A 7,493-nucleotide genomic window follows, 5' to 3' on the forward strand; every position below is an offset into this window, starting at 1 on the left:
TGAGTTAGGTCACGTTGCTTTCTGCACTGTTCAAAAGTTTTCAGACCGTACATTGATTTGTGATTTGTCTCTCGACATATTTGGCTTGTGGACTCTTGATCGCTGGGTAATACCTGTGTCCAACTCGTCTGCGAACGCATTGTTTTTCAAAACATTCAGATATTGCGTTCCTGTCGAATTTGCGACAATGCCGTATTGGCCACTAACGAAGGCGGTTCCACCTATGCGTGAACGACAGCTGCAGTTCGTATAGGTAACGCCATACAGATATTTTGCCCTTAAAGATGAAAGACATGTTTCTTTATCAAATTCTGAAAGCGATAACATAACTAGGTACATGCAATATTGATCGCTTCACTCGAGGGTATGCAATCAAACAGGCAAAACACGCACTATTGAAAATCTGTTACCTGGCCTGGTATATTCCTCGTTTATTCAGTAAGCTGTGCTATGTTCTCCACTGTCGCATACGTGAGACAATAGGGAACTGGTTTGTTGGATTAGCGGGTATTTGCTCGTTTCTGGAGAGCCATGATCAAATATTAGGTCAGCGGTTGGTGATGTTGTAGAGGAAAACCGTGTTGACGGATGAATCTTGACTGACCGATACGTTCCCGCGTTTGCTTTGCACTCGTGAGTGAGAGTATACCTGTTATATGCACTTGAAACGGATATACCTTTTACCGATGGATTGCACGTTTGATATTGTACGGTGAAGACTACCCATTCGAAGTTCAGTGTCAGCAGCGCCTATTGACTTGCACGTACACTTACCAGATAGCTCTGTTCAGTATTGTAATTTGCCTGACATGTTCACAAAAGCTGGAAAACGGAAAAAGTAATGTTGATATGAACGAAATGGATTCAATCAGTTTGATTTCAAGATATGAGTTAAACAGTGCTTCTTTTAGAAACAAACATTGCCGACTCGGCATTTGTTTGATTTTCAATACAGGAATCATTTCTTTTCTTGACTTACTGGATCAATAACCCACTTGTGAAGGCATACACATTTGAAAGTCACTTGAAAATTACTGTCTTTGTTTTGAGGTCAGCGCCGAACTATCTTCATCAGCTCACTGATTCTTTGAATATTCCATTTTTTTCAAAATTTTAAAATTGACTTATTTCTATACGCAGTATACGCCACTATAGGTGCACCACGTATACCAAACTTCATAATTGCCTCGCTATTCACTTCTAAAGTTTCATGATGTGTTAATGGAAAAAAATGTTGTATTTCTTTTAGTCGGGTTTATCCAAGTGAGAACTCACAGTGAAATATAATATGACATTGTCGATTATACAAGCTCTGCAGACAATGGTCATCAACAGCTGTTGACAAACAATTGCCAACATGTATGCAACGAGAGAAGAATATGTGTACACATCCTACTGTCAAAATTCAACCAACTATCATAGCATCTGTACAACTATATTGCCTTCCGTTTAATTGCAAAACAAATTCACGTCTTGCAATTATATATATATATATATATATATATATATATATATATATATATATATATATATATATATATATATATATATGATTGGGGTTATATGAGTGCCAACCTTTGTGACAAGTTTGAAATCAGGTTAGGCATGTCTGTGTTTCTGTGTTAAGGCTTTAAATATAAGATAAATAACCATAAAGAATAGCTGCCCGACGGCCATCTTGAAATATACTTTGAAACAAATAGATGTATACATATAAAGACTGGCATATTGCCATTTGGCAAGTTTGAATGAAATCCGTGCAGCAGCTCTTTTTCTTTAAAGGGTAAACCCATAGCCCTCACAAATAGTCTCTCTCTCTCTCTCTCTCTCTCTCTCTCTCTCTCTCTCTCTCTCTCTCTCTCTCTCTCTCATATATGGTTTCCTAGTTAACTAAATGTTTATAAGAATATCGTTATTTTAAATCAAAAGAAGATTTTTGGTTGTATTTTTTATTTTGTTATTGTTATTGAATGATACTCTCTGTCATTTAATTGAGTTACACTTTACTACGTTTTCGTCCTCTATTTTTTATACTTTGAGGAATGTTTTTTTCCGCTTCACAGGGCGTGGTAAACTTTTGTAGGGCCTAGCTTTCAGTTTTGACGCGTCAAATAATTTTGAACAAACAGCGCACCGCAGTAGGACATGGAAATCAACTTAAAAAGATATACCTCAATCATTTTATTCTCTTGCAGAATTGGATGTCATAAAAACTAATTATTCTGATGGGAGGCTGAAAAATCATATTTTACTCTAGCCCTTACTGAAGCCAGAGACAGGCCGAATTTTAGTTTCAGAAATTTGTTGACTCTTCTATATTAGCATGCCGAATTTACCAGATTTTTGCCGCTGACGTAGATATAACCCTTACTTTATCGTCAAAGTTCTTTATTACATTAGGTCAATTCTTAAGTTGATGCCAAATTGTCATAAGCGAAGATTTTAAACGGTATTACTAGTAAGATCAAAGCTGATCATGACAATCATCAATATATCATGGTGGGTGTAATACACTGTACATCTTGATATTTATCAGAATAAGGATTTCTTACCTTTAATTCGGTAATCATATCCTATTCTGTTACCTATTAACTTATTATAAATACCCGACAAGAATTGCAAAATGCGTTTTGCAGCGCAGCTTGTACGATACAGGCGAATGCAATATGCTTGCTTCTGTGGGACCTTCCAATTGAAATGCAAATGTTCCGATTAAGGGGACATTCGCACCGGGGACAATTATTCAGAATCTCAAACTTTTACAATATTCTTTTGTCCTACCATTTGTAGGGGCTCATTTTGAAGTTGATGGAGTAAAGAAAGTTTTCACCGGTTTAATTTTGTGAAAATTGAGAATAACCCTAGAGATAACACAAAGGGATGGCAGCCATTCTGAATGTAAGAGATCGGTAAATATTGGGTACTAGTAATTTGTTTCTCCAATACAAAAAATTCCACGGTGATCCCAAATTTGTATTCTTGATTTTGAAAAAGAATGGTAAAGAATTTGCTCTAGCAAAAGTTTATTTTATACAGACTGATGTCAAGATAAAGAAAGGGTTGGTAAACCCTGACATATATAGCGTCCTCTACATCCTGCCAAGAATACATTTTCCGAGTCAACATTGTGGTTTGGTGCCTCGATATGTATTTGTTCGGAAACCTCCGATGTCGTAGAACTAGGACGTCGGTGTTCTACGACACAGATTGTATGAATCGTTGGGAAAGCGGTCAAGTTTTGACATCAGTAACAAGTACAAAACGCAACTACCGCTGTTAAAATAGCATTTTGCCTAGTTAAAAATTTATTCCATTTCAGGAGAACAACCTTGACTCCCTGAGTGTGGAAATTCACTACTTTCAAATACTATGGTCTTTGCTATTTCAAAATCACATAAATAAAGGTCAGCAATACTAGGCTCAGAAATCGATAATCAAGTATTGCTGAGTGCAATCACTGACCATACAGATTAATGAGTCCACGTTAATTGAAATTATGTACCACTAAATGTAATCATTCTGCAGTGATCTTCATTATACAAATCTTGTTCACAGTCATGACCTGTCATTGGCATTATTCTTTCACTTAAAGTGTAACATTGCCGGCATACCTGAATAGAAGGGGCAAATATACTCAGCTGGACATTTGGTATTTAAATCAATTGCATATTCATGAATTCGGCCGCTCTTTCAATATATCTGTTCCAGTACACCTGCTGTTGGCATATTGGTAAAGCAAGGCCTTATTTCTTGCTATCCCCGTTAGTTGCATTTGCTGCCCATGAAAGCACCACCATCTGATGAAGGGCCTGCTTTTGGTGTATGTATTACCAGCGAGGAAGTTTCTACGAGTCTGTTTGGATTTATCCGTATCCAGTTCTACGTGAGGCGGGTTACTCCGACCACGTGGCAGTAAGCCCTCTTCTTAGACAGTGTATCAAAGTAAAAACTCGTTTATCTCCGATATTAATACTTTGTAGCTTTGTGAATTTCACTTCGATGTGAAAGGAATATTATTTGTAATGTACTGTTTAGTTTATTTGACCGAATTTTATTTCTAATTTCTATATTTTAGTTTTCCCAGAACTATGTGGTATGTCTGTTAAACGCGTTTAGTATTGTTAGAGTACTGCGTGTACATGTGTATGCTGTAATAGTGTGATGGTGTAAACTCCATACTGACAATGCTTCGTAGAGTTTAAATCCTAAAATATCCCGGCCCTTACAGCAATATGACTTCGTTAACTACAACTATTGCTTACTTCAATAATAGAGCGATAAGAAGGAAAACTTTATACTGACCGTGTGATGGCGAGCTTTGACAATATTGTCGAATCTTTAGCAGATCATAGAGTTAAAATACAGACTCCATCGACAAACTGCGTGGCAAAAATGGACCTCATGAACTCTGTCCGTGTCTGTTTGGTGACTCAAAGCACTGGGTACATCAAATACTCCCTATGATTCGTAGCCTCAGAGATAACTCTGTGAAGTCGGCCATGTTTCCCACAAGCAGAACAATTTATATATGTAGACCAGTTTTGTAAGTTTTTTAAAACGTATCTTCAAGCACTCTAGTCTTCTCACTTCCATTTTATAATGTGCCGGGTGGATTTGATTGAGAGAAGGGATAATGTTTTTTAAAACTTTCCCACCATTGGGTCCCCATCTATACATGACAATGTAAAGGAAACTCTGGGTACTAGTTTCTTCTGTTTTGCCAAACAAATGATATTTTCCCCGATGAATATGATACAAAGAATTTAGATTTATAAAATCATTACTAGTTCACCTTTGCATCTCAAAGACTGATAAATCAACAGACATCGCATTCGCAAAATGCACTTCCGACATCCAGGACATCTCTCTACTAGGCTACCACAGACGCTCGATCGGCATTCAGGCGCGTCTCCGTTGTAATTGCGATATATTTCAACCATTGCAATCACACGGCCGTACATATAGTGTGCCGAGCACCCGTGGGTTATACCATCGTATAGAGGTCCAGGGAGGTTAATAGCAAAGACAATGATCCTCTCTGCAAATTGAAACCTGTTTGACATCATGGAAAATTTATGAATGCAATTTTTAATTTTAAGTCACTTGGAAGATATATTTAACATCAAGTGAACAACCTATTTCAAATAATGTGATCACTTTTCCCGTTTCGTATGGTAATGTATTTTTTTATTTTTTGACTTCGTCTGAAGGGCGACGTCGTATGCAGTTTTATGACAGACGAAAATCGGTCACCTTTTGTCTATAGAGTTGGGCGGTCGGTTTTGACTTAAAACGCCTCTTCCTATCACACAAATCGACCAAATGTACTTGTGAATGTCAGAAGATGAGCGAACGTTTTTAATTTCATTTCCAACCTATTCCTCCACAGGCCAAGGACAAAGCGATGACATTCCATATTTGGTAATTAGTTTTAAATTTGGAGAGTACTCTGGCCATTATGTAAAACAATTTTACACTGAGTTAACTCGAATCATTAGTCCCCCTTTCTCCGGGAAACATCGAGGAACCGTGGATAATGAGAACTTGCACATGACAAATGGGAGGAGGAGGGGGGGGGGGTATGGTAGCTCTTATTCGATTGTGGTACACAATTAAGCTTATCATTTAAACCGCTAAGCTCTGAGCTTAATATTTTTTGTTCAAAAAGACTATTTAGTGTTTTACAATTCAACAAACATATTTTGGCAATTCACCAATATTCGGGACAGGTTCAAGTCGTTAATCGTCGCAGTGCTTTTGAGCTTTCACACACAGTTCGGTTGGGAGAGGGGTTAAGTTCAAAACCGATGAGTTTCATTTGCCGTACGTCACGTGATTTTTAGTTTGCCGGAAAACATGCCTTGTTTTTCATATTAAAAACACACACGTCCCCTATAACTTGTCAAAATCTTCTTGAAAATTATCCCTGCAAAACTACACGCATTATGTGAGAGAGAGAGAGAGAGAGAGAGAGAGAGAGAGAGAGAGAGAGATCACCAAGGAAATAATGTCACCGACGATACCACACAATGGCCGTGAACAGCACCCTTCCTCCGCGCAACAACTTCATCGGGCCAAATACGTAGCACGCACTAAATCGACACTTGGGTCCTCCTCCGGTCCTGGTGTGATAGCATAGCAGTCTCCCAAACTGTTTCGAGGGAGGGGCTCTGTCCCCCCCCCCAAAAAAAAAAAAACCCCTTGGCAAGCGGAGTTGCACTCGAGTGCGGGGTGTAAACTTCCCAAACTCGTTTTGGGACCTTTCAGTTATTATGAGGGTTAGGCCAGACTGGGAAGTTGAGGGTGGGCCATCATGTAAATATAACCCTCCCCGATGCCCCTTTCTAAAATATCACCTTCTCCATGATGCCCCTTTCTAGAATTTTTCCCCTCCCCTCCTACATGGGAGTTCCTTTCCTATATAAAACTAGCAATGTATTGTGCATTTATAGACCTTGGATAATTGATACAAATGTAGGGCCTACTTGATTAAGAGAGGGTGGTTAGCCTACTCCTGCATATCAGTAGGCCTACAGGCAATTCCATTATGGAATTTCACCGAAAAAGTTTATTCACTATACATGACAGTATTGTTATGAAGTTTCTTTGCACAACTCAATCAGACTTTGCATCCATCATAAACTTAGAGACTGGTCAGTTTCTTCAGCCTGGGGGAGGGGCGGATTTATGTATGTCACGCTGTTATTTACTTTAGTGATAGGGGGTCACCATGTTTTTGAAATGCCCAATAGGGGGGGTCAGTGTGTTTTTGAATTTCGACACAGGCTCATCATTGCCTAAAATGCATCGTGTCAGCCACAAATTTCATCATTCAGTTGTGTTTTTCGGCGCGCCCTTCGGGCGCATAACTTTAATAATCAGACATATTTTTCAGCGTGCCCAACTTTAACATATCAGGCATACATATATCAGAGATATCTGTATGTTCAATATTTTTCAGCGTGCTCTTTGAGCGCATTACTTTAATATATCAGACATTTTTCAGCACGCCCTTCCTGTGCATGACTTTAATATACAAGACATATATATCAGAGATATCAGGATGTTTCATATTTTTCTCCGCGCCCTTCGGGCGCCATACTTTAATAAATCAGAGATATATGCCAGACATATCTTGATGTTTGCTAAGTGAAAGTGTACCATTATGAAATCTGCATTTCATATGAAAAGCATGACAAATTCCTGATACATCAGATTTGGCTAAAATGCCTCTCTACCGGTATGGCTCTTCAGGTAATTTAATTGGATGGCTGGCAAGTCTTAACACCCATCAAAATTTTTGATTTAGGCTACTGCTTTTTCCTCTGTGATATTAATGATTGACATCCATTTCTGTTCAGGACATCTGGTTAAGCATAAAATGTGAAATACATTCACAGCTCATTCAAAATGTACTGTATTCAAACTATAAGATTGACACTTTAAAATTTCTATGTTACAACTGACATGTCAACAATTTCATTAAACACAGA

Source organism: Ptychodera flava, chromosome 13 (genome assembly GCF_041260155.1).
Source record: "Ptychodera flava strain L36383 chromosome 13, AS_Pfla_20210202, whole genome shotgun sequence".
NCBI classification, from domain to species: Eukaryota; Metazoa; Hemichordata; class Enteropneusta; family Ptychoderidae; genus Ptychodera; species Ptychodera flava.